This window comes from Pseudochaenichthys georgianus, chromosome 12, assembly GCF_902827115.2.
Source record: "Pseudochaenichthys georgianus chromosome 12, fPseGeo1.2, whole genome shotgun sequence".
In the NCBI taxonomy this organism is placed as follows: Eukaryota; Metazoa; Chordata; class Actinopteri; order Perciformes; family Channichthyidae; genus Pseudochaenichthys; species Pseudochaenichthys georgianus.
The window spans coordinates 17,407,159-17,433,198 of NC_047514.1; the positions used below are offsets into that span (position 1 = coordinate 17,407,159).

The 26,040-nt window shown below is 43.9% G+C and overlaps 8 non-coding genes across 8 annotated transcripts; all 8 read right to left on the reverse strand.

The window, feature by feature from the left end:
- Positions 1 to 737: 737 nt before the first annotated feature.
- On the reverse strand, positions 738 to 809 carry trnae-uuc (transfer RNA glutamic acid (anticodon UUC)). Its single transcript has one exon. It is a non-coding gene; the product is annotated as a tRNA-Glu (tRNA).
- A 97-nt stretch (positions 810 to 906) lies between these two features.
- Positions 907 to 978, reverse strand: trnae-cuc (transfer RNA glutamic acid (anticodon CUC)). Its single transcript has one exon. It is a non-coding gene; the product is annotated as a tRNA-Glu (tRNA).
- A 2,432-nt stretch (positions 979 to 3,410) lies between these two features.
- trnae-uuc (transfer RNA glutamic acid (anticodon UUC)) lies at positions 3,411 to 3,482 on the reverse strand. Its single transcript has one exon. It is a non-coding gene; the product is annotated as a tRNA-Glu (tRNA).
- A 97-nt stretch (positions 3,483 to 3,579) lies between these two features.
- Positions 3,580 to 3,651, reverse strand: trnae-cuc (transfer RNA glutamic acid (anticodon CUC)). The gene has a single exon. It is a non-coding gene; the product is annotated as a tRNA-Glu (tRNA).
- A 1,923-nt stretch (positions 3,652 to 5,574) lies between these two features.
- Positions 5,575 to 5,647, reverse strand: trnae-cuc (transfer RNA glutamic acid (anticodon CUC)). The gene has a single exon. It is a non-coding gene; the product is annotated as a tRNA-Glu (tRNA).
- An 8,666-nt stretch (positions 5,648 to 14,313) lies between these two features.
- On the reverse strand, positions 14,314 to 14,385 carry trnae-uuc (transfer RNA glutamic acid (anticodon UUC)). Its single transcript has one exon. It is a non-coding gene; the product is annotated as a tRNA-Glu (tRNA).
- Positions 14,386 to 14,650: 265 nt separating this feature from the next.
- On the reverse strand, positions 14,651 to 14,722 carry trnae-uuc (transfer RNA glutamic acid (anticodon UUC)). The gene has a single exon. It is a non-coding gene; the product is annotated as a tRNA-Glu (tRNA).
- A 598-nt stretch (positions 14,723 to 15,320) lies between these two features.
- trnae-uuc (transfer RNA glutamic acid (anticodon UUC)) lies at positions 15,321 to 15,392 on the reverse strand. The gene has a single exon. It is a non-coding gene; the product is annotated as a tRNA-Glu (tRNA).
- Positions 15,393 to 26,040: the final 10,648 nt, after the last annotated feature.

Below are 26,040 nucleotides of genomic sequence, written 5' to 3' on the forward strand. Positions count from 1 at the left end.
GCATCTTTTCAAGAAACTATACTATGTGGTATTTTTGCATAATTTAGACAAACTAAACTATACCAATTATTATCCTATTCCCATTCCGGGAGTTGAACCCAGGCCACCTGGGTGAGAACCAGGAATCTTAACCGCTAGACCATATGGGACATGTTAATAGTTGTTTTTTTGCATATTTTCGAGAAACTATACTATGTAGTATTTTGCATAATTTAGACAAACTAAACTATACTAATTATTATCCTATTCCCATACCAGGCCACCTTGGTGAGAACCAGGAATCTTAACCGCTAGACCATATGGGACATGTTTATTGTTGTTTTTTTGCATGTTTTCAAGATAGTATACTATGTGGTATTTTGCACATTTTAGACAAACTAAACTATACTAATTATTATCCTATTCGCATACCGGGAGTTGAACCCGGGCCACCTGGGTGAGACCCAGGAATCCTAACCACTAGACCATATGGGACATGTTTATTGTTGTTTTTTTGCATATTTTCAAGATAGTATACTATGTGGTATTTTGTATATTTTAGACAAACTAAACTTTACTAATTTATTAATATACTATAACCATACCGGGAGTTTAACCCAGGCCACCTGGGTGAGAACCAGGAATCTTAACCGCTAGACCATATGGGACATGTTAATTGTTTTTTTTGCATATTTTCGAAAAACTATACTATGTGGTATTTTGCATATTTTAGACAAACTAAACTAATTATGATCCTATTCCCATACCGGGAGTTGAACCCGGGCCACCTGGGTGAAAACCAGGAATCCTAACCGCTAGACCATATGGGACATGTTTGTTGTTGTTTTTTTGCATGTTTTCAAGATAGTATACTATGTGGTATTTTGCATATTTTAGATAAACTAAATTATGCTAATAATTATCCTATTCCCATACCGGGAGTTGAACCCGGGCCACCTGGGTGAGAACCAGGAATCCTAACCGCTAGACCATATGGGACATGTTTATTGTTGTTTTTTTTGCATATTTTCGAAAACTATACTATGTAGTATTTTGCATATTTTAGACAAACTAAACTAATAATTATCCTATGCCCATACCGGGAGTTGAACCCAGGCTACCTGGGTGAGAACCAGGAATCCTAACCGCTAGACCATATGGGACATGTTTATAATGTTTTTTTTGAATTTTTTCAAGATAGTATACTATGTGGTATTTTACATATTTTAGACAAACTACACTAATAATTATCCTATTCCCATACCGGGAGTTGAACCCGGGCCACATGGGTGAGAACCAGGAATCCTGACGGCTAGACCATATGGGACATGTTTATTGTTGTTTTTTTTGCATGTTTTCAAGATAGTATACTATGTGGTATTTTGCATATTTTAGACAAACTAAACTATACTAATAATTATCCTATTCCCATACCGGGAGTTGAACCTGGGCCACATGGGTGAGAACCAGGAATCCTGACGGCTAGACCATATGGGACATGTTAATTGTTATTTTTTTGCATATTTTCGAGATACCAAAATATATCGTTTTTGCATATTTTTGACAAACTAAACTAATCTAATAAAAAACCTATTCCCATACCGGGAGTTGAACCTGGGCCACCTGGGTGAGAACCAGGAATCCTAACCGCTAGACCATATGGGACATCTTAATTGTTGTTTTTTTGCATCTTTTCAAGAAACTATACTATGTGGTATTTTTGCATAATTTAGACAAACTAAACTATACCAATTATTATCCTATTCCCATTCCGGGAGTTGAACCCAGGCCACCTGGGTGAGAACCAGGAATCTTAACCGCTAGACCATATGGGACATGTTAATAGTTGTTTTTTTGCATATTTTCGAGAAACTATACTATGTAGTATTTTGCATAATTTAGACAAACTAAACTATACTAATTATTATCCTATTCCCATACCAGGCCACCTTGGTGAGAACCAGGAATCTTAACCGCTAGACCATATGGGACATGTTAATTGTTGTTTTTTTGCATATTTTCAAGATACCAAATATATCGTTTTTGCATATTTTTGACAAACTAAACTAATCTAATAAAAATCCTATTCCCATAGCTTGAGTTGATCCCGGGCCACATCGGTGTGAACCAGGAATCCTAACCACTAGACCATATGGGACATGTTTATTGTTGTTTTTTTGCATGTTTTCAAGATAGTATACTATGTGGTATTTTGTATATTTTAGACAAACTAAACTATACTAATTAATTAATATACTATACCCATACCGGGAGTTTAACCCAGGCCACCTGGGTGAGAACCAGGAATCTTAACCGCTAGACCATATGGGACATGTTAATTGTTTTTTTTGCATATTTTCGAAAAACTATACTATGTGGTATTTTGCATATTTTAGACAAACTAAACTAATTATGATCCTATTCCCATACCGGGAGTTGAACCTGGGCCACATGGGTGAGAACCAGGAATCCTGACGGCTAGACCATATGGGACATGTTAATTGTTATTTTTTTGCATATTTTCGAGATACCAAAATATATCGTTTTTGCATATTTTTGACAAACTAAACTAATCTAATAAAAATCCTATTCCCATACCCGGAGTTGAACCTGGGCCACCTGGGTGAGAACCAGGAATCCTAACCGCTAGACCATATGGGACATCTTAATTGTTGTTTTTTTGCATCTTTTCAAGAAACTATACTATGTGGTATTTTTGCATAATTTAGACAAACTAAACTATACCAATTATTATCCTATTCCCATTCCGGGAGTTGAACCCAGGCCACCTGGGTGAGAACCAGGAATCTTATCCGCTAGACCATATGGGACATGTTAATAGTTGTTTTTTTGCATATTTTCGAGAAACTATACTATGTAGTATTTTGCATAATTTAGACAAACTAAACTATACTAATTATTATCCTATTCCCATACCAGGCCACCTTGGTGAGAACCAGGAATCTTAACCGCTAGACCATATGGGACATGTTTATTGTTGTTTTTTTGCATGTTTTCAAGATAGTATACTATGTGGTATTTTGCACATTTTAGACAAACTAAACTATACTAATTATTATCCTATTCGCATACCGGGAGTTGAACCCGGGCCACCTGGGTGAGAACCAGGAATCCTAACCACTAGACCATATGGGACATGTTTATTGTTGTTTTTTTGCATATTTTCAAGATAGTATACTATGTGGTATTTTGTATATTTTAGACAAACTAAACTATACTAATTAATTAATATATTAATTAATATACTATACCCATACCGGGAGTTGAACCCAGGCCACCTGGGTGAGAACCAGGAATCTTAACCGCTAGACCATATGGGACATGTTAATTGTTTTTTTTGCATATTTTCGAAAAACTATACTATGTGGTATTTTGCATATTTTAGACAAACTAAACTAATTATGATCCTATTCCCATACCGGGAGTTGAACCCGGGCCACCTGGGTGAAAACCAGGAATCCTAACCGCTAGACCATATGGGACATGTTTGTTGTTGTTTTTTTGCATGTTTTCAAGATAGTATACTATGTGGTATTTTGCATATTTTAGATAAACTAAATTATACTAATAATTATCCTATTCCCATACCGGGAGTTGAACCCGGGCCACCTGGGTGAGAACCAGGAATCCTAACCGCTAGACCATATGGGACATGTTTATTGTTGTTTTTTTTGCATATTTTCGAAAACTATACTATGTAGTATTTTGCATATTTTAGACAAACTAAACTAATAATTATCCTATGCCCATACCGGGAGTTGAACCCAGGCTACCTGGGTGAGAACCAGGAATCCTAACCGCTAGACCATATGGGACATGTTTATAATGTTTTTTTTGAATTTTTTCAAGATAGTATACTATGTGGTATTTTACATATTTTAGACAAACTACACTAATAATTATCCTATTCCCATACCGGGAGTTGAACCCGGGCCACATGGGTGAGAACCAGGAATCCTGACGGCTAGACCATATGGGACATGTTAATTGTTATTTTTTTGCATATTTTCGAGATACCAAAATATATCGTTTTTGCATATTTTTGACAAACTAAACTAATCTAATAAAAAACCTATTCCCATACCGGGAGTTGAACCTGGGCCACCTGGGTGAGAACCAGGAATCCTAACCGCTAGACCATATGGGACATCTTAATTTTTGTTTTTTTGCATCTTTTCAAGAAACTATACTATGTGGTATTTTGCATATTTTAGACAAACTAAACTAATAATGATCCTATTCCCATACCGGGAGTTGAACCCGGGCCACCTGGTATGAGAACCAGGAATCCTGACGGCTAGACCATATGGGACATGTTTATTGTTGTTTTTTTTGCATGTTTTCAAGATAGTATACTATGTGGTATTTTGCATATTTTAGACAAACTAAACTATACTAATAATTATCCTATTCCCATACCGGGAGTTGAACCTGGGCCACATGGGTGAGAACCAGGAATCCTGACGGCTAGACCATATGGGACATGTTAATTGTTATTTTTTTGCATATTTTCGAGATACCAAAATATATCGTTTTTGCATATTTTGACAAACTAAACTAATCTAATAAAAAACCTATTCCCATACCGGGAGTTGAACCTGGGCCACCTGGGTGAGAACCAGGAATCCTAACCGCTAGACCATATGGGACATCTTAATTGTTGTTTTTTTGCATCTTTTCAAGAAACTATACTATGTGGTATTTTTGCATAATTTAGACAAACTAAACTATACCAATTATTATCCTATTCCCATTCCAGGAGTTGAACCCAGGCCACCTGGGTGAGAACCAGGAATCTTAACCGCTAGACCATATGGGACATGTTAATAGTTGTTTTTTTGCATATTTTCGAGAAACTATAATATGTAGTATTTTGCATAATTTAGACAAACTAAACTATACTAATTATTATCCTATTCCCATACCAGGCCACCTTGGTGAGAACCAGGAATCTTAACCGCTAGACCATATGGGACATGTTAATTGTTGTTTTTTTGCATATTTTCAAGATACCAAATATATCGTTTTTGCATATTTTTGACAAACTAAACTAATCTAATAAAAATCCTATTCCCATAGCTTGAGTTGATTCCGGGCCACATCGGTGTGAACCAGGAATCCTAACCACTAGACCATATGGGACATGTTTATTGTTGTTTTTTTGCATGTTTTCAAGATAGTATACTATGTGGTATTTTGTATATTTTAGACAAACTAAACTATACTAATTAATTAATATACTATACCCATACCGGGAGTTTAACCCAGGCCACCTGGGTGAGAACCAGGAATCTTAACCGCTAGACCATATGGGACATGTTAATTGTTTTTTTTGCATATTTTCGAAAAACTATACTATGTGGTATTTTGCATATTTTAGACAAACTAAACTAATAATTATCCTACTCCCATACCGGGAGTTGGACCCAGGCCACCTGGGTGAGAACCAGGAATCCTAACCGCTAGACCATATGGGAAATGTTTATTGTTGTTTTTTTGCATGTTTTCAAGATAGTATACTATGTGGTATTTTGCATATTTTAGACAAACTAAACTAATCTAATAAAAAACCTATTCCCATACCGGGAGTTGAACCCGGGCCACCTGGTATGAGAACCAGGAATCCTGACCGCTAGACCATATGGGACATGTTAATTGTTGTTTTTTTGCATCTTTTCGAGAAACTATACTATGTGGTATTTTTGCATAATTTAGACAAACTAAACTATACCAATTATTATCCTATTCCCATTCCGGGAGTTGAACCCAGGCCACCTGGGTGAGAACCAGGAATCTTAACCGCTAGACCATATGGGACATGTTAATAGTTGTTTTTTTGCATATTTTCGAGAAACTATACTATGTAGTATTTTGCATAATTTAGACAAACTAAACTATACTAATTATTATCCTATTCCCATACCAGGCCACCTTGGTGAGAACCAGGAATCTTAACCGCTAGACCATATGGGACATGTTACTTGTTGTTTTTTTGCATATTTTCAAGATACCAAATATATCGTTTTTGCATATTTTTGACAAACTAAACTAATCTAATAAAAATCCTATTCCCATAGCTTGAGTTGATCCCGGGCCACATCGGTGAGAACCAGGAATCCTGACGGCTAGACCATATGGGACATGTTAATTGTTGTTTTTTCGCATCTTTTCGAGAAACTATACTATGTGGTATTTTGCATAATAATTTAGACAAACTAAACTATCCTAATTATTATCCTATTCCCAATCCGGGAGTTGACCCAGGCCACCTGGCTGAGAACCAGGAATCTTAACCGCTAGACCATATGGGACATGTTAATTGTTGTTTTTTCGCATCTTTTCGAGAAACTATACTATGTGGTATTTTTGCATAATTTAGACAAACTAAACTGTACTAATTATTATCCTATTCCCATACCGGGAGTTGAACCCGGGCCACCTGGGTGAGAAACATGAATCCTAACAGCTAGACCAGGGGTGGCCAACCCGCGGCTCTCGAGCCGCATGTGGCTCTTTGCCTAGTTTCATGCGGCTCTTCAGTTCATATCGATTTGTATGTGTGAGTTTGGGGGAGAGACACTGACTCCTGACTAGTGTTGCACAGTGTACCGATACTTGAAAGGTATACCGCGATACCCTGCCGTTAAAAACGTTACGATTCCTCCGTTTCATTAGTATCGGTACTTTAAGAATGACGGGAGAAAGTACTCCGATGAGAAAGCGCCGTTTAATAAGAGCCGCGTGTGTTCAGCGCTCTGCTTTCACTCCCTGCACTGCAGCCGCCGTGCCTGCAGTCCCTCCCTCTCAAGCACGCTCTAAGTCCCTCCCCTCTCTCGTGCACGCGCTAGCTGCCAGAGCATGTGAGAAAACGAGAAGCATGGCTGCAAGTGGAAGTGCAACTGCCGCTGCGCCTCGGCTTGTTGACAACAAAGATGCCAGAAGCGACATTTTGATGTATTTTAGCTATATCTCTGACAGTGAGGGCAAGCCTACGGCACCACGAGGCCTGTCTGTGAGAAATGTATTCATTTGATTTAATACGAATTCTTGTCATTTATTTTATTTATTGTTCTCATTGTTTAAAAGTTTGTGTTATGGTTCTGGTGTGAAATAAAGCACAATTACATTTAAGACTGTTTCCATTTTTTAAAGAAAAATAATCGGAATCGCAATTCTTGACTTGGTATCGAAACCAAAATGTTGGTATCGTGACAACACTACTCCTGACAGTTAAACCTGATATTTAGTAGGTCTGTTAAGTATTGAATGCTGATAATTCTGACGTAATTTGGCCGGTCAAAGTTGTTTGGGCTCGGATAAAATCGCTCCTTTACTTTCGTCCCGTGTTACTTTCGTCCCGGCTCTCCCTACGTGTGTATGTGTGGTGTCAGGTGTCAGTATGAGAGGATGACAGCGCGTCTAATTTTTATGTGGCCCAAGAGCCAATCACAATAATACCTGCAATGCAGTGAACCAATCACCTTTGAGGGGGGGAAAACCTATCGTTGATTAAACACTATCCAGTGTTTCCCCTACCATTGTCGTGGTCTGCGCCCCGCCAACGGAGCCCCGCACCCCCCCTTGAAATTCAAGGTGTTATATATATATTAGGGCTGTCAGTCGATTAAAATATTTAATCGCGATTAATCGCATGATTGTCCATAGTTAATCGCGATTAATCGCAAATTAATCGCACATTTTTTATCTGTTCTAAATGTACCTTAGAGGAATATTTTTCAAGTTTTTAATACTCTTATCAACATATGAGTGGACAAATATGCTTTATGCTAATGTTTATTATCATTTGAACAATGACAAATATTAAACACAACAACCTCTGAACATTACAAATATCCGCCTCAATTCAACCTGGAACCTCTCATACAATACAAATGGTGTGTGTGTGTGTGTGTGTGTGTGTGTGTGTGTGTGTGTGTGTGTGTGTGTGTGTGTGTGTGTGTGTGTGTGTGTGTGTGTGTGTGTGTGTGTGTGTGTGTGTGTGTGTGTGTGTGTGTGCAGGGTTGGGTTGTAACAGAATACATGTAACGGCGTTACGTAATCAGAATACAAAAATCAAGTAACTGTATTCAGCTCGCGTTACATTTGAAAAACGAGTAATCTGATTACAGTTACTTTCGTAAACCTGAAGTGAATACATTTTGGATTACTTATTGGAATTATTGGTGGAAAGATTTCCTCACAACATTTAATATTCATTACTAAAGGTACAGCCGAATCATCACAGCGCACAAAACCTATTACCGCCGCAGATGGGCCAAAAAAGCGTTTGAAAAAAAATCGCGGGTCCGCTCGCTCAGTGAAACAATAACAACGAAACATGAAGGAACACAAGTCTGCGTTTAAATCGCGTGTGTGTGTGTGTGTGTGTGTGTGTGTGTGTGTGTGTGTGTGTGTGTGTGTGTGTGTGTGTGTGTGTGTGGTTAAAACACATCAGCCTGCGGTCGCTCTTTAGCCTTACTAATGATTATTTCTGAAGGTAAACACAGTGAAGGCGGTGCGTGAAAGGCGGTGCGTGAAAGGCGGTGCGTGAAAGGCACTGCGAGCTCGTCTTCTCAGAGGCTGAGTTAACCCTCCCGCTGCCTCCTGGTGCTGCAGAGGTCATGAAGTGAAGGAGGTGTTCCTTCTATAAAACAGCTGTGGGCAGCAGATACTGTGAGAGTCACGGACATGAATTCATAGATCAAGGCAGACTGGTGCACACTCTCCTGTTTTGCCAATCCGGTGCTTAAACAAATATAGCTCCACACCCCTGGCCGACATGTCCTTAAAATGTAGTCCGAGTTCAACATTTTAATTCATGTCCTGCCAACACTGGCAGGACAGAAGGCGACACGCCCTTTCTAAGCCGTGTCCTCACATCCCAAGCTGCATCCCCAACAAGTGTATTATGTTGTTACATCGTTTCAGATGTGATGTTTCAGTTGTGCTCTTGATACGCCATTAAAACAGTAAAACACGTTCAGTTTCCTTTTGCTTTGTGTGTCTCCTGTTCACCAAAACATACCCAGGAAAAAGAAAGTAATCCAAAAGTAATCTAAAAGTAATCTGATTACGTTTTAAAGACACGTAACTGTAACTGTATTCGGATTACTTTCAGAGCCATGTAATCAGTAATCAGTAACTGAATACATTTACAAAGTAACCCTCCCAACCCTGTGTGTGTGTGTGTGTGTGTGTGTGTGTGTGTGTGTGTGTGTGTGTGTGTGTGTGTGTGTGTGTGTGTGTGTGTGTGTGTGTGTGTGTGTGTGTGTGTGTGTGTGTGTGTGTGTGTGTGTGTGTGTGTGTGTGTGTGTGTGTGTGTGTGTGTGTGTGTGTGTGTGTGATCGTTGGAGCTATGTGCAACTCAAGGCATATGCTCAAACGGGAGCTGCCTGGACGCTGCAATCATGTTGCTGCAATCATGAGTGTGCTGACTTCTCCTACAATGTCCCGCTGTCTGCTTCCTGCATCAAGTCAAGTGCTCGGCGCAGTTGTGTGGATAGAGCGCTCCTCTGTTTTCATTTAAACAGCTCCTTATATCCGTTAGCGCAGCTAGCTAGCACCAGATGCTATCAACAACAATGGCCGCGTTCACACTGCGGTACGGTAATGCACGTAAGGTCTCTCTCTCGCTCGCTCGGGCCACACACACTGAAGGATAAAGATAAGGCAAAAAGTAACTGTGAATATAAGATATAGTAAATCCTGTTATAGGAAACGCTAAAAACATTGAGCTGTCTGAGTGGAAAAATAACGTGTTAAAGTTTACTGCTGGCCGGCTACATCCTGTTATCTTCAAGGACAGAACACCATGGTACGGTATGTGGGGCCCTGATCTTCACCAGGCGCAACTGTCTTGTGAGAAAACCAGTTAAAACAGGTAATTAGAAAAAAAGGGAGTATGGCCCTGGCCTGACCTTAGCTAAAACTGGGTGTTGCTGGGCAGAAAAGGCAGACTGCAGCACAGAGAGCACCAAAGGTGGGGGCTTCACAGCAAATACTATAAAGAACAAGATATATTCAGAATTCGGGACTCACTTCAACTGGGATCTCACACTGACGAGCTTGTCACGGTGGGAACTCAAGAAGGAGTCCAAGGCGCTGGCGTTTTGTGGTATAGTATGGATTGATATATCTTTGTTGAACTGTGTAATAAAGTGCTTATTTGAAGAAACAATCCATTGGAGTGCAAAGTCTAGTTTTGTACAGCTAACAGAGAATAGTGTCTAGGACACAATTCCTTTTCCCTCAGAACTAAGAAAGGTCATCGGCAGATCCGGACGGCGACCCCGCTCTGGCCATATCCAAACGATCTGCGCGGAGGACGGACCTGGTCCGGTAGACTCCAACAGCTTGGTGACCCCGTGACGTGATGGTCTAGAGCGGGTAGTCTGGACACCGATGACTTTCTGAGAGGACACCAAAAAAAAAACATTGAGTTTACGGCTTTTACAAGAAACCATCTCACACAATCAAAAACCCGGGTAATTTAGAATCAAGGTAAGCATCTGCCTGTTACAACAAATAGATGTGTTTGAAATACCACTAAACTTTAGGATTGGGTGAAAATGGCAGAAATAATTGTCTCAGCTAAAAAGTAAAGATAAAACGTAAATAAAATTGTGTGCACTAAATAGATCAACAAGGGTATAAACAAATCTGTGATGAGAAGCGGGTGAAACCCGTAATTTATGAGGATCCGCCGCGGTCCAAACGGAAGGTGTCAAACTAGTAAAACTAGTAGCCAATAGTACAGTGTAAAACTAGGGGAGACTCTAGTATCTAAAGGGAAGGTGTCAAACTAGTAAAACTAGTAGCCAATAGTACAGTGTAAAACTAGGGGAGACTCTAGTATCTAAAGGGAAGGTGTCAAACTAGTAAAACTAGTAGCCAATAGTACAGTGTAAAACTAGGGGAGACTCTAGTATCTAAGGAAAGGTGTAAAACTGGTCGCGGGATCAGTAGCTAATATATCTGTGTACAATGTTTGCTGTTTGTTGATTGTTCTGTCTGTTGGTTGTCATTGTTGATTCGTAAAGACCTTGTTTTATGTTGGTAAATGTTTTGGTATACCAATAGTTTGTTGTTAGTTGTTGAAAGAAGCCCCCCTTCTCTTGAAAAGGCTGAGAGCTCCAGCCGGAGCCGGGGTGTCAGTATTTGTCTGTGAAAGAATCTCCCCCCACTTTCGGATTCTGTAGAAGAGTACTCTTTGTTTCAATCAGAAAAAGAGCAAGCTATTCATCACAATTGTATTTTTAGGTTATGAATAAAACAAAAAGTAGTAGCCTAAGTGATAAGCAGAAGGGTTTTTGAACGCTTGTCAGTCAGAAGGAATATATTAATGTTTATATAACAGGGGAAGCTCATTTGTGGTCAGCTGCCCTCTGTTCTTCAATATTCTGTGTTGCTCCACGGACATTCAAATAAATAAGAATAAGGACATTAAGAGTAACGACAAGATTTGTCCAGTGTATTAATAAATACAAGTGAACACATATTAACCTAGTCAGATAAATAGATACGAAGTCATTCTTGTTTCAAGGAAGCCCCCCTCCTCCTGGAATGCCTGTTCCAGCCGGGGTGTCTGTGAAAGTACCCACACCCCCCTCCTTCTTTTTTCTCTCTCCTGTTTGCTCTCTTCTTAAATGCATGAAGAAAAAGCATTGAATTTAAAACAAGTGTGTGAATAATCGAGTGGTCTGAAGTTGGAGTGAATAACATTGAGAATTAATAGATCAATGTGGGAGCTGAAGTAGTAGATATTGAAATAAATAAGAAACTATAATTTGCTGTTTTTAGCATAGTTTTTGTAGGATACAGTTACGTCACTTTGTGGTTTTATGAGGGGTTTTGAGAACTGATTGGTACCATTGCATTACATTGTGAATGTTGGTCAAAGTGTTTAAAACAGGCAGATTGGACATCTCAACAGTGTGTTCTATCTCATACCGAGTTCCCATTGAGTAAAGCCTTAGAATAACTCTAAACAACGAACATTAAATCATATTTTCATGTTAACAATATTGTATTTATTCCAGTTTAATGATTGTGATTGAAAAGCCTAAGGAGGCTGGTACACATTGCAAAGAGGGATTTGTATTCCTTAATAATATTCATAAACTTGTTGTAGCCTCAGAAAAGCTAAACCATATAAAAGAATACATTTATGAACTACATTGTCTCATTTAGCTGTAGCTTTTATAAACAACAAAAAAATAAGTATTGTTCAGTCGTTGAACCAGGGACCCTGCAGTCATGAGTCAACTGCTTTCCAGCTGAGCCACAGCACACACACTAAAGCTCCCTGAAAACACTGCAAGATATGTATTCCTGTATTTATTGATGTTTTTATTGATGTTTTTATTGATGTTTTTATTCCTACATTTATTTATGCTTGCATCCATTTATACTTTTGACATGTTCCGACCTCTATATAAGTGAGGGTCTGAGCTCTCTTAATTCCATCGTGTCACCGGGCCCGGGTACAGGAGGGGTAATATGGTTCTTGTTATACATCCATGGGTAATATGAGCGTTGTGGTTCAACCATATACTGCATGGGTTCAATGGTTCAACCGATCTGAATCGCTTCGTGAAGCAGTCACGTGGTGTCGACAGGCAGCGAGGCTTCGTTTGTCATCGATGACGTCACAAGCCCAAAACGATACAAGCCTCGATACATGCTTCACAAAAAGCTTCGGGGATTACTCGACACACGCTCCGAAGCCTCGGCGCAATCACAGTCTGGTTTCAAGGCAGGTCACTCCACAGAAACTGCCCTCCTTGCTGTCACTGAGGAACTGCACACTGCTAAAGCAGCCTCCCTCTCATCTGTCATCATCCTGTTGGACCTGTCTGCTGCATTAGACACGGTGAACCATCAGATCCTCCTTCGCACTCTCCAAGAACTTGGAGTTTCAGGCTCTGCACTTTCCCTCATCACCTCATACCTCAAAGACCGTACCTACAGGGTTACTTGGAGAGGGTCCGAGTCCGACCCTTGTCAATTAACTACAGGGGTCCCTCAGGGCTCTGTTCTTGGTCCCCTCCTCTTCTCCCTGTACACAAACTCGCTCGGATCTGTCATTAGCCCGCATGGTTTTTCATACCACTGCTACGCTGACGACACCCAATTAATTATGTCCGTTCCCCGCTCAGAGACCCAGGTCGTCGCACGCATCTTTGCTTGTTTAGCTGACATCTCTCAGTGGATGTCCGCTCATCATCTCAAGCTCAACCTTGACAAAACTGAACTGCTTTTCCTTCCGGGAAAAGATTGTCCCACTCTTGACCTGACTATCAACTTCGGCACCTCTGTTGTTTCCCCGACCCAGACTGCAAGGAATCTGGGTGTGATCCTAGATAACAACCTGTCCTTCACTGCAAACATCGCTGCTACAACCCGCTGCTGCAGATACACGCTTTACAACATCAGGAAGATACGTCCCCAGCTGACCCAGAAAGCGACGCAGGTTCTGGTCCAGGCTCTCGTCACCTCACGCCTAGACTACTGCAACTCCCTCCTGGCTGGTCTACCTGCATGTGCCATCCGACCTCTGCAGCTCATTCAGAATGCAGCGGCTCGTCTGGTCTTCAACCTTCCTAAATGTTCCCACACCACGCCGCTCCTCCGCTCCCTTCATTGGCTTCCGGTAACTGCTAGAATTCACTTCAAGACACTGGTACTTGCGTACCATGCTGCGAATGGATCTGGCCCTTCCTACATCCAGGACATGGTTAAACTGTACACCCCAGCGCGTGCTCTACGCTCTGCATCAGCCAAACAACTCGCTGCACCCTCGCTGTGAGGGGGACCCAAGTTCCCATCAGCAAAAACACGTGGGTTTGCTATCCTGGCTCCAAAATGGTGGAATGAGCTCCCCATTGACATCAGGATAGCAGAAAGCTTACACACCTTCCGGCGCGGACTGAAAACTCATCTCGTTCGACTCCACCTCGAGCAATAGAATTACTAACAAAGAACTGCTGACAGAGCACTTATATACTAATAAAGGACTGGCTTATCTATAGCCAGTTGAGTAGCACTTGAAATACTTGGCTCTATGAAACCTGATGTACTTTATGATTCTGTTTTCTTCAGGGTTGTGTCTTCCTGGTCGAATGTACTTATTGTAAGTCGCTTTGGATAAAAGCGTCAGCTAAATGCAATGTAATGTAATGTAATACGTAACATCACTAGGCTAAACCGTATGGGACATTTTAATTGTCGTTTTTTTCGCATCTTTTCGAGTAACTATACTATGTGGTATTTTGCATAATTTAGACAAACTAAACTATACTAATTATTATCCTATTCCCATACTGGGAGTTGAACCCAGGCCACCTGGGTGAAAACCAGGAATCCTAACCGCTAGACCATATAGGACATGTTTATTGTTATTTTTTTTGCATATTTTCAAGATACCAAAATATATCGGTTTTGCATATTTTTGATAAACTAAACTAATCTAATAAAATCCTATTCCCATACCTAGAGTTGATCCCGGGCCACATGGGTGAGAACCAGGAATCCTGATGGCTAGACCATATGGGACATGTTAATTGTTGTTTTTCCGCATCTTTTCGAGAAACTATACTATGTGGTATTTTGCATAATTTAGACAAACTAAACTATACTAATTATTATCCTATTCCCATACCGGGAGTTGAACCCGGGCCACCTGGGTGAAAACCAGGAATCCTAACCGCTAGACAATATGGGACATGCTAATTGTTGTTTTTTCGCATCTTTTCGAGAAATTGTACTATGTGGTATTTTGCATAATTTAGACAAACTAAACTATACTAATTATTATCCTATTCCCATACCGGGAGTTGAACCCAGGCCACCTGGGTGAAAACCAGGAATCCTAACCGCAAGACCATATGGGACATGTTAATTGTTATTTTTTTTGCATATTTTCGAGATACCAAAATATATCGTTTTTGCATATTTTTGACAAACTAATCTAATCAAATCCTATTCCCATACCTGGAGTTGATCCTGGGCCACATGGGTGAGAACCAGGAATCCTGACGGCTAGACCATATGGGACATGTTAATTGTTGTTTTTTCGCATCTTTTCGAGAAACTTTACTATGTGGTGTTTTGCATAATTTTGACAAACTAAACTCTACTAATTATTATCATATTCCCATACCTGGAGTTGATCCCGTGCCACATGGGTGAGAACCAGGAATCCTGACGGCTAGACCATATGGGACATTTTAATTGTTGTTTTTTCGCATCTTTTTGAGAAACTATACTATGTGGTATTTTACATAATTTAGACAAACTAAACTATACTAATTATTATCCTATTCCCATACCGGGAGTTGAACCCGGGCCACCTGGGTGAAAACCAGGAATCCTAACCGCTAGATCATATGGGACATGTTAATTGTTATTTTTTTTGCATATTTTCGAGATACCAAAATATATTGTTTTTGCATATTTTTGACAAACTAAACTAATCTAATAAAATCCTATTCCCATACCTGGAGTTGATCCCAGGCCACATGGGGGAGAACCAGGAATCCTGACGGCTAGAACATATGTAAGGCAAATGTTGGCCTTATGGACAGAGTTAACGTGGGACTTGTCCTTCAAATGTAATAATAATAATAATAACTGAGATTTCTATAGCGCCTTTCAAGGGACCCAAGGTCGCTTTACAGGAATAGGGCGAGCACACACAAAACAAAACAAAACAAAGGTCAGACAGACAAAACAACAGATCGATTTAAGGGCCGAAAGCCTTGATGAACAGATGGGACTTGAGGGCCCTTTTGAAGGCGTCCAGTGTGGGGATGTTGCGAATCTCCGCAGGGAGAGCGTTCCAGAGGGTGGGGGCTGCCACACTGAAGGCTCTGTCCCCGAAGGTTCTCAGTTTGGTGCAGGGGGTGGTGAGCAGGCCAGAGTCTGAAGACCGCAGGTTCCGGGGTGGGGCATGTGGGTGGAGGATGTCCGATAGGTACTGGGGGACAAGGGCATGGAGGGACTTGTAGGTCAGGAGGAGGACTTTATAAGTTATGCGGAACTTGACCGGCAACCAGTGGAGGTGGATGAGGGTGGGAGTGATGTACCCTTGTCCGCTCAATGGAAATGTGTAGTCAACTTCCGATGCAAAGTCCCTGCCAGCGGCTGGACACATTTTACCAACTGTGCCTACACACATGCAAGACTTGGGGGTGATCTATGCATGTGTCTGAGGGTAAAATAATGGCATTCCCCCATTTTTTTTGTTATATTGTGTTACCAGGGACACGAACTTCTGCCCGGTGTTCCCTCTTGGTTTAGTCCGTGGGGGAGTGCTTAATGGACAGATTCCTGTACATTTCATGCACTTTTAATGGGAGTCGTCACGTGTGGATGAAATGGACATATCCTCCCTATATTCACACCACTTTTACCCATGTTTCACACACTAATTCCTGGGTAAGAAAGCCCTGTACATCTCCCTGGATGAAATGGCCATATCCTCCCTGTATTCACATCAATTTTACCCAGGTTTCAGACACTAATTCCTGGGTAAGAAAGCCACCCTGGATGGGTCGTCAAATGTGGATGAAATGGACAGATTCCTGTCCATTTCATGCACTTTTAATGGGCAGATTCCTCCTCACTTTAGTCCGAGTGAGGAGTGCTCAAGTGTGGGATGATGTGTAAGGTAGAAGAGGGTAAAACAAGTTAAAGTGTGAACCTCCAGCAGGTCAGGTGCTGCTGTGAATAAGGCCGAATATGGAAGCCGATGAGCGGACAGTAAAGCACCGCAAAATCCACCTCTTTTCAGAGTCACCAGGGGCATGAAAACATCCTCCACCGGAGGGTGGGTGGTGCTGCTGTGAATAAGGCCGAATATGGAAGCCGATGAGCGGACAGTAAAGCACCGCAAAATCCACCTCTTTTCAGAGTCACCAGGGGTATGAAAACATCCTCCACCGGAGGGTGGGTGGTGCTGCTGTGAATAAGGCCGAATATGGAAGCCGATGAGCGGACAGTAAAGCACCGCAAAATCAACCTCTTTTCAGAGTCACCAGGGGCATGAAAACATCCTCCACCGGAGGGTGGGTGGTGCTGCTGTGAATAAGGCCGAATATGGAAGCCGATGAGCGGACAGTAAAGCACCGCAAAATAGACCTCTTTTCAGAGTCACCAGGGGTATGAAGTTCTGGAGGGTGTGAACATCTGGGTTTAGTCCATTGGGGAGTGCTTAATTCCGGGGGTCCTCATGTTATGGAAGTATGGATGATTTTCGAAATTCTCGAAAAACGGCTAAGTGCCAACGGAGGAGGGGCTGCAAAAAGCTCAAGTCTTCGGCGCTTCGGGCGGAAGCCCCGGAGACATTTGCACTCCCCCGTTGCAATTTACAATGGAGAGGGGAATCGAGACCTCCCTTCCTCCGTCCAAAAAATTCATTCATCTTTTCCAAGCTACCATCTGCAAGAAATCGGAAACCCGGTTTTTGAGAGCACTTAGAAAAAAACGAGCTATTTTCACATGATGGGGAAATCATGGAGGAATGTATCTGCCTCATGAGCACTTTGGATCGGATACAATTGTTGCCTGGAGGACCCCAATCATGGTTCTCACACAACTTTAAGTTTTCGAACTGGTCTCTGGAGGAATTCAAGGGGAGTTGTCACGGAATAACGAGACACTATTTTCGGATACATTTGTTGCCTGGAGGACCCCCAATCATGGTTCTCACAAAACTTTAAGTTTTCAAACTGGTCTCTGGAGGAATTCAAGGGGAGTTGTCACGGAATAACGAGACAATGAATAAACAAAGCCAAGCCAAGGGGTGGGTTCGAGGGGAGGGCCCTTCGGCAGCCTCCGCTCCTCTCTTCTCTCCCTCCCCGAGGCGAGCTCGCGCTCCCGCTGTAAAAGGCGGGAGCGCGGGCACCCCACCGCCACTCTCTCTGAGCCTGGCTCCCGAGCAGGGCGTTTTCCCCGGCAACCCGCCAGCAGATGAAAAACACCCACCTCTCCGCCTCTCCGCCTCTTCCGAGGGACGAGGGAACGCGCGGGGGGGTCTGCTGGAGGCTCCTGCCGGGTGCTCCGTCCTGCGCTTCAACGGGACCCGGCTCGAACACTCGGAACTCTGACTCCAGCGCGGTGTGGTGGCCTCGCCCCGGCCGTCCACCGTGCGCCCTCCGGGTACCTGACTCCCCTGCCTCCTCCGGGGGCAGGTGCGAGGGATTCAATGCCTCCTTCCCCCTGGGACGGAGCGCCCGGAGGGTACTGTTATCCCCACGTTGTCGTACCCAAAACTGTCGGGATGTCCGGTGCGGTTGCGTGGGGGCACCTGGTCCTCCCTCCTCTCCGTTGGCGCAAGCTCCCCTTTTTCGGGTCCGGGCGTGGGGCGCCCCGTCGGGCTCGCCTCTGTGCATGCGCGGCTGCCGGTGGACTTTCAGTCTCCGCGCTGCCCGCGTTCCGCCTGGCTTGCCGCGTGCGGGTGTCGTTTGGGGAGAGAGGGGGGTGTCAGCGGAGGTTGGGTCGGGTCCAGAGACTCCACCTCTTAACGCCGCAACGGAGCACCAGACTCAGGGGAAAGCTGTGAGCCTCTCCCTGGAACGCACCTCGGTGCACGCCGGGAAGAGCCACGTCGTGTCCTCCTCCGGGGCGGCTCCTGGATGAAAGTACGAGGACTATCCAGGGTATTTTCGACACACTATTTTCGGATACATTTAATCTATTTTCACCCCTTTCCTCTGGTTCTCCCAAAGGATAACAGAGTATTTCCAGACTCTGGAGGAACGTGAGGGGAGTTGTCAGGGGACTCTACCCACATTTTGATGCACTATTTTCGGATACATTTAATCCATTTTCACCCCTTTCCTCTGGTTCTCCCAAAGGATAACAGAGTATTTCCAGACTCTGGAGGAACGTGAGGGGAGTTGTCAGGGGACTCTACCCACATTTTGATGCACTATTTTCGGATACATTTAATCCATTTTCACCCCTTTCCTCTGGTTCTCCCAAAGGATAACAGAGTATTTCCAGACTCTGGAGGAACGTGAGGGGAGTTGTCAGGGGACTCTACCCACATTTTGATGCACTATTTTCGGATACATTTAATCCATTTTCACCTCTTTCCTCTGGTTCTCCCAAAGGATAACAGAGTATTTCCAGACTGATGATGCACGATGATGCAAATGAAAAAAAAAATGTTTTGAAAATGAGCTGAGTGCACCTTTCTTGAGTTTTTTCACGCTTCCTTCTTTTTCGCCCCCGGTTCTATACCTTCTACTGGTGACATTTCCCGGTACCGAAATGCTCAAGAATACAGGTCGGATGGCGGTCCGTTGTCCGATCTGTAATAGTTCCTACCGCGCCCTGAGCAAGCACCTGCAGAGGCACCATAGTGTGCGCAACTTGGTTGAAAGACTAATTCTGCTGTTGTTGGCCAACGGACGGACAAACATTAGGCTCCATCCCTGCACCATTGCAGGATGCGAGTACCGCGGGACAAGGCTGGACCGCCACTTGGACAGAGACCATGTTGAGCTGTCCCGGGAGGAAATACATGTGGTTCTAAATAAACTAAAAATGACAGTGGCAAAGAAGGAGCTTTATGAACTCCGAATGACAAACCCCACAGTAGGAATGATTATCTCTTGGGATGTTGACATGGTGGAAGATGATGATGTCCTGTCACAACCTCCACCCTTGTCCCCGGTGATTGAATGTGACAACCCGGACTGTAAGGAATGGAGGATGGAGGCAAACACAGTGAGGGCTCAGCGGGACAGATATGCTGCTGAGGTGAAATCCCTGCGCTGCAAGCTGCAACAGAGGATAAAACATAAGCGACAGAGGATGGACCAGCGGGCCGGGGACATGCATGGGTTCGATGGGGAGGAACGAGAGCGGGTGTTTCTAAAGAAACGACCCCGAACAAAGTCAACGCCAACGAGGCTGTCCAAGTCGAAAGGTCCCTCCTGCAGCAAGTCTCCCATTCCCGCCTGCAGCAAGTCTCCCATTCCCGCCTGCAGCAAGTCCCCCACTGGCTCTCACACACATTCATCCAGCTCCTCAGAACCTGCATCCATGTATACCGAGGCTTCGTCAACCTCCCCTCCCATACATTCCCCCTGGTTCCGCGGCAGGGGCCGGGGGAATATAATGCGGGACATCACATTCCCACGGATCATGGGTAAGTGTGTTGAATATGTCACAAATGCAGTTTCTGTAACACACAATGTGTTGTCATAAAAGTACTGTTTTATGTTTCACAGAGGAGTATCTGCAAGGATACCGGGAGCATTATGTGGGCTTCGACCCAACAGTGAGGCTCCAAGAAAACACAGTCTCCAAAATAATCAGAGTGAAATCGTTCCTAAGTTTCATGGCTCACGGTTTCAATCGCCTGTCTGACTGGCTCTCTCTGAGGGATCTGAAGAGGATACGTGGGTGGTCCCGGAGCCTGATAAAGTCAAGCCTACAGGTCACGACCTCCGACTTCTATATCAAAGATATATCACACTTTCTCAAGTACATGGCCGACACACCGTGGCTCAGCCAAAACGACATGATTGTAATCAAACGGGAAGTTGTTGCCATCCTGAAGTCCCTGAAAAAGAAGGTTATTATCCACCAGATGCAAGTGAAGCGGGACAAGATGGAAGGTCTGCCGAGCCATAACGACATCATGGCATGTTTGACTTCGACCAAAACTCGCATCCCTCAGCTCCTGGACGTGATGGCCAGCAATCCGACTTCCGCAACCCGGATACTCCTCTATGGGTACATGACCCTCCATTGGAGCTGTATTTATGGCCACCGTCCGGGGGTCTACTCCAACATGACCAACGCCGAGGTCCGAAAGGCGGATACAACTGGCACTGCCTTCGGCTACCTCATCCATGTGAGTGCTATTATAAAATGTATTTATTCTGGCAGTTATATGCATGATTGATACTTGTATTGACGCTCTCTACCTCTGTCATAACAGGTAAGCAACCACAAAGACGGCCAACGCGTTCGGGGAAGCGCAGCTGTACCTCACCATAGAAGAATTTGGATGGATGAAGAGGTGGCTGGAAATCAAGGGTACGCTGACCTGCACCCAGAGCCGCTACTTCCTATACACAGCGGGGAAGAACCCGTCCAGGAACCTTGCCTACTCCCTGAGGTTGGCATGGGCTGATGTGGGGCTACAAGGTCCCATTAACTTCACGACCTCCGCACAGTCCACGCCGATAATGCGAAGAGGTTTCAGGACAAAGGCAACCGCCAAAGAGTGAGTGATTTCATGTGTCACAACACTGCAACTGCAGACAAATGTTATGCCAAGAATCCTTCTTTGAAGGAGGCTGCGGACATACGGCTGCTCTTCACAGAGTCACTGCAAGCAGCAGCGGCGGCAGCAGCAGCAGCGGGAAATGAAGACACTTTGGGGGGTATTGACATCGACAGTGACAGCTCTGGAGAGGAGCACAGCCCCGCTCCCTACCAAGACTCTACCGATGCCGAGACGTCAGATGAAGAATTCTCCAAAAATGTCAACGCTTGGAGAGCGGCGAAGAGGGACCAGTCACTGGCCGAACACAGCCCCTCAGACATGGGTGAAGAGAGGGTGCCATACTCTGCACCAACTTCACCAGATACGGACACTGTTGCCAGTGACCAACTTGTAAATATGCAATGTTTTGTTGTACTCAGTCCCCTTGTGCTGGGTGAGTGAATTATGTTATCCTGTAATATAGTGTCAATGTATATATTTCTGTAAATAAAGTTTGTTAAAATTACTTACTTTGTCCTCTGTTTTTAAAGCCCAATATGGGTTTTTTCCCTTTAAGATCCCCAGGGGCACGATGTTCTGGTTCTAGTGGTAGCATGGAGGTGTTTAGTCCGAGTGAGGAGTGCTCAAGTGCGGGAGGATGTGTAAGGCAGAAGAGGGTCAAAAAAGTTAAAGTGTGAACCTCCAGCAGGGCAGGTGCTGCTGTGAAGAAGGCCGAATATGGATGCCGATGGGCGGACGATAAAGCACCGCAAAATCCACCCCCTTTAAGTGTTACCAGGGCCATGAGAACATCCTCCACCGGAGGGTGGGTGGTGCTGCTGTGAAGAAGGCCGAATATGGATGCCGATGGGCGGACGATAAAGCACCGCAAAATCCACCCCCTTTAAGTGTTACCAGGGCCATGAGAACATCCTCCACCGGAGGGTGGGTGGTGCTGCTGTGAAGAAGGCCGAATATGGATGCCGATGGGCGGACGATAAAGCACCGCAAAATCCACCCCCTTTAAGTGTTACCAGGGGCACGAGTTTCTTGAGGGTGTGATCATCTGGGTTTAGTCCGTGGGGGAGTGCTTAAGTTCGGGGGCCCGGGGACCCAAGGTGCACGAGGTTCTGGAAGTACGCATGTCAGGGAGAGATCCTGGAGCTCCTTAGTCCGTGTTTTGGGGGTCTTGGAGCGGCCACAGAGAGGTGCTTTTCCCCGGTGTATTTCATGGAAGTCTGAAATAGCCTGTTTGCTCATGTCAGGGAGAGATGCTGGGGCTGCTGCGTCCGTGTTTTGGGGGTCTTGGAGCGGCCCCGAAGAGGTGGCTTTGTCGGTGTATGTAATGGAAGTGTGAACTAGCCTGTTTGCTCAAGGCAGGGAGGGATCCTGGAGCTCCTTAGTCCGTGTTTTGGGGGTCTTGGAGCGGCCCCGAAGAGGTGGCTTTGTCGGTGTACATAATGGATAAGAAAGCCACCCTGGACGGGTCGTCAAATGTGGATGAAATGGACAGATTCCTGTACATTTCATGCACTTTTAATGGGAGTCGTCACATGTGGATGAAATGGCCATATCATCCCTAAATTCACAGCAATCTTACCCAGCTTTCCCACACTAATTCCGGGGTAATAAAGCCATGTGCACCCTGTATTCACAGTAATCTTACCCAGGTTTCAGACACTAATTCCTGGGTAAGAAAGCCACCCTGGACGCGTCGTCAAATGTGGATGAAATGGACAGATTTCTGTACATTTCATGCACTTTTAGTGGGAGTCGTCACATGTGGAAGAAATGGCCATATCATCCCTAAATTCACAGCAATCTTACCCAGCTTTCACACACTAATCCCTGGGTAATAAAGCCATGTGCACCCTGTATTCACAGTAATCTTACCCAGGTTTCAGACACTAATTCCTGGGTAAGAAAGCCACCCTGGACGCGTCGTCAAATGTGGATGAAATGGACAGATTCCTGTCCATTTCATGCACTTTTAATGGGAGTACGTAATGGAAGTGTGAAATAGCCTGTTTGCTCATGGTAGAGAGGGATCCTGGAGCTCCTTAGTCCGTGTTTTGGGGGTCTTGGAGCGGCTACACATAGGTGGTTTTGTCGGTGTACGTAATGGAAGTGTGAAATAGCCTGTTTGCTCATGGTAGGGAGGGATCCTGGAGCTCCTTAGTCCGTGTTTTGGGGGTCTTGGAGCGGCTACACATAGGTGGTTTTGTCGGTGTACGTAATGGAAGTGTGAAATAGCCTGTTTGCTCATGGTAGGGAGGGATCCTGGAGCTCCTTAGTCCGTGTTTTGGGGGTCTTGGAGCGGCTACACATAGGTGGTTTTGTCGGTGTACGTAATGGAAGTGTGAAATAGCCTGTTTGCTCATGGTAGGGAGGGATCCTGGAGCTCCTTAGTCCGTGTTGTGGGGGTCTTGGAGCGGCTACACATAGGTGGTTTTGTCGGTGTACGTAATGGAAGTGTGAAATAGCCTGTTTGCTCATGGTAGGGAGGGATCCTGGAGCTCCTTAGTCCGTGTTTTGGGGGTCTTGGAGCGGCTACACATAGGTGGTTTTGTCAGTGTACGTAATGGAAGTGTAAAATAGCCTGTTTGCTCATGGTAGGGAGGGATCCTGGAGCTCCTTAGTCCGTGTTGTGGGGGTCTTGGAGCGGCTACACATAGGTGGTTTTGTCGGTGTACGTAATGGAAGTGTGAAATAGCCTGTTTGCTCATGGTAGGGAGGGATCCTGGAGCTCCTTAGTCCGTGTTTTGGGGGTCTTGGAGCGGCTACACATAGGTGGTTTTGTCGGTGTACGTAATGGAATTGTGAAATAGCCTGTTTTCTCATGGTAGGGAGGGATCCTGGAGCTCCTTAGTCCGTGTTTTGGGGGTCTTGGAGCGGCTACACATAGGTGGTTTTGTCGGTGTACGTAATGGAAGTGTGAAATAGCCTGTTTGCTCATGGTAGGGAGGGATCCTGGAGCTCCTTAGTCCGTGTTTTGGGGGTCTTGGAGCGGCTACACATAGGTGGTTTTGTCGGTGTACGTAATGGAAGTGTGAAATAGCCTGTTTGCTCATGGTAGGGAGGGATCCTGGAGCTCCTTAGTCCGTGTTTTGGGGGTCTTGGAGCGGCTACACATAGGTGGTTTTGTCGGTGTACGTAATGGAAGTGTGAAATAGCCTGTTTGCTCATGGTAGGGAGGGATCCTGGAGCTCCTTAGTCCGTGTTTTGGGGGTCTTGGAGCAGCTACACATAGGTGGTTTTGTCGGTGTACGTAATGGAAGTGTGAAATAGCCTGTTTGCTCATGGTAGGGAGGGATCCTGGAGCTCCTTAGTCCGTGTTTTGGGGGTCTTGGAGCGGCTACACATAGGTGGTTTTGTCGGTGTACGTAATGGAAGTGTGAAATAGCCTGTTTAATCCGATTTTGAGCACTCTTTTCCCCGCATAAACTAGTTTAAATCACCGTTAAACACTTATTTACAATGTCTATTTCATTGACACCCCTCTATGTATTAAAGTCCCTGACATGGACATATTATTCTGTACACTTGGCGGACCGCGACCGGTAGTTAATGTCCACACAGTGTACACACAAGTCCCTAGAGTATGGTAAAATGTTAATTTTTGTTTTTTTGCATATTGTCGAGATACTATACTATGTGGTATTTTAGACAAACTAAACTATACTAATAATTATCCTATTCCCATACCGGAGTTGAACCCGGGCCACATCGGTGAGAACCAGGAATCCTGGCGGCTAGACCATATGGGACATGTTAATTGTTGTTTTTTCGCATCTTTTCGAGAAACTATACTATGTGGTATTTTGCATAATTTAGACAAACTAAACTATATTAATTATTATCCTATTCCCATACCGGGAGTTGAACCCGGGCCACCTGGGTGAGAACCATGAATCCTAACAGCTAGACCATATGGGACATGTTAATTGTTGTTTTTTTTGCATATTTTCGAGATACTATACTATGTGGTATTTTGCATATTTTAGACAAACTTAACTATACTAATAATTATCCTATTCCCATACCGGGAGTTGAACCCAGGCTACCTGGGTGAGAACCATGAATCTTAACAGCTAGACCATATGGGACATGTTAATTGTTGTTTTTTTGCATATTTTCGAGAAACTATAATATGTGGTATTTTGCATATTTTAGACAAACTAAACTATACTAATAATTATCCTATTCCCATACCGGGAGTTGAACCCCGGCCACCTGGGTGAGAACCAGGAATCCTAACCGCTAGACCATATGGGACATGTTAATTGGTTGCATATTTTCAAGATACTATACTATGTGGTATTTTTCATAATTTAGACAAACTAAACTATACTAATTATTATCCTATTCCCATACCGGGAGCTGAACCCGGGCCACCTGGGTGAATACCAGGAATCCTAACCGCTAGACCATATGGGACATGTTAATTGTTATTTTTTTGCATATTTTCGAGATACCAAAAAATATCGTTTTTGCATATTTTTGACAAACTAAATTAATCTAATACAAATCCTATTCTCATACCTGGAGTTGATACCGGGCCACATGGGTAAGAACCAGGAATCCTGACGGCTAGACCATATGGGACATGTTAATTGTTGTTTTTTCGCATATTTTCGAGAAACTATACTATGTGGTGTTTTGCATAATTTAGACAAACTAAACTATACTAATTATTATCCTATTCCCATACTGGGAGTTGAAACCAGGCCACCTGGGTGAGAACTAGGAATCCTTTACCACCACAACTGACAAAACAAGTCATTGAGACTCTAGTCCTTTCACAACTGGACTAC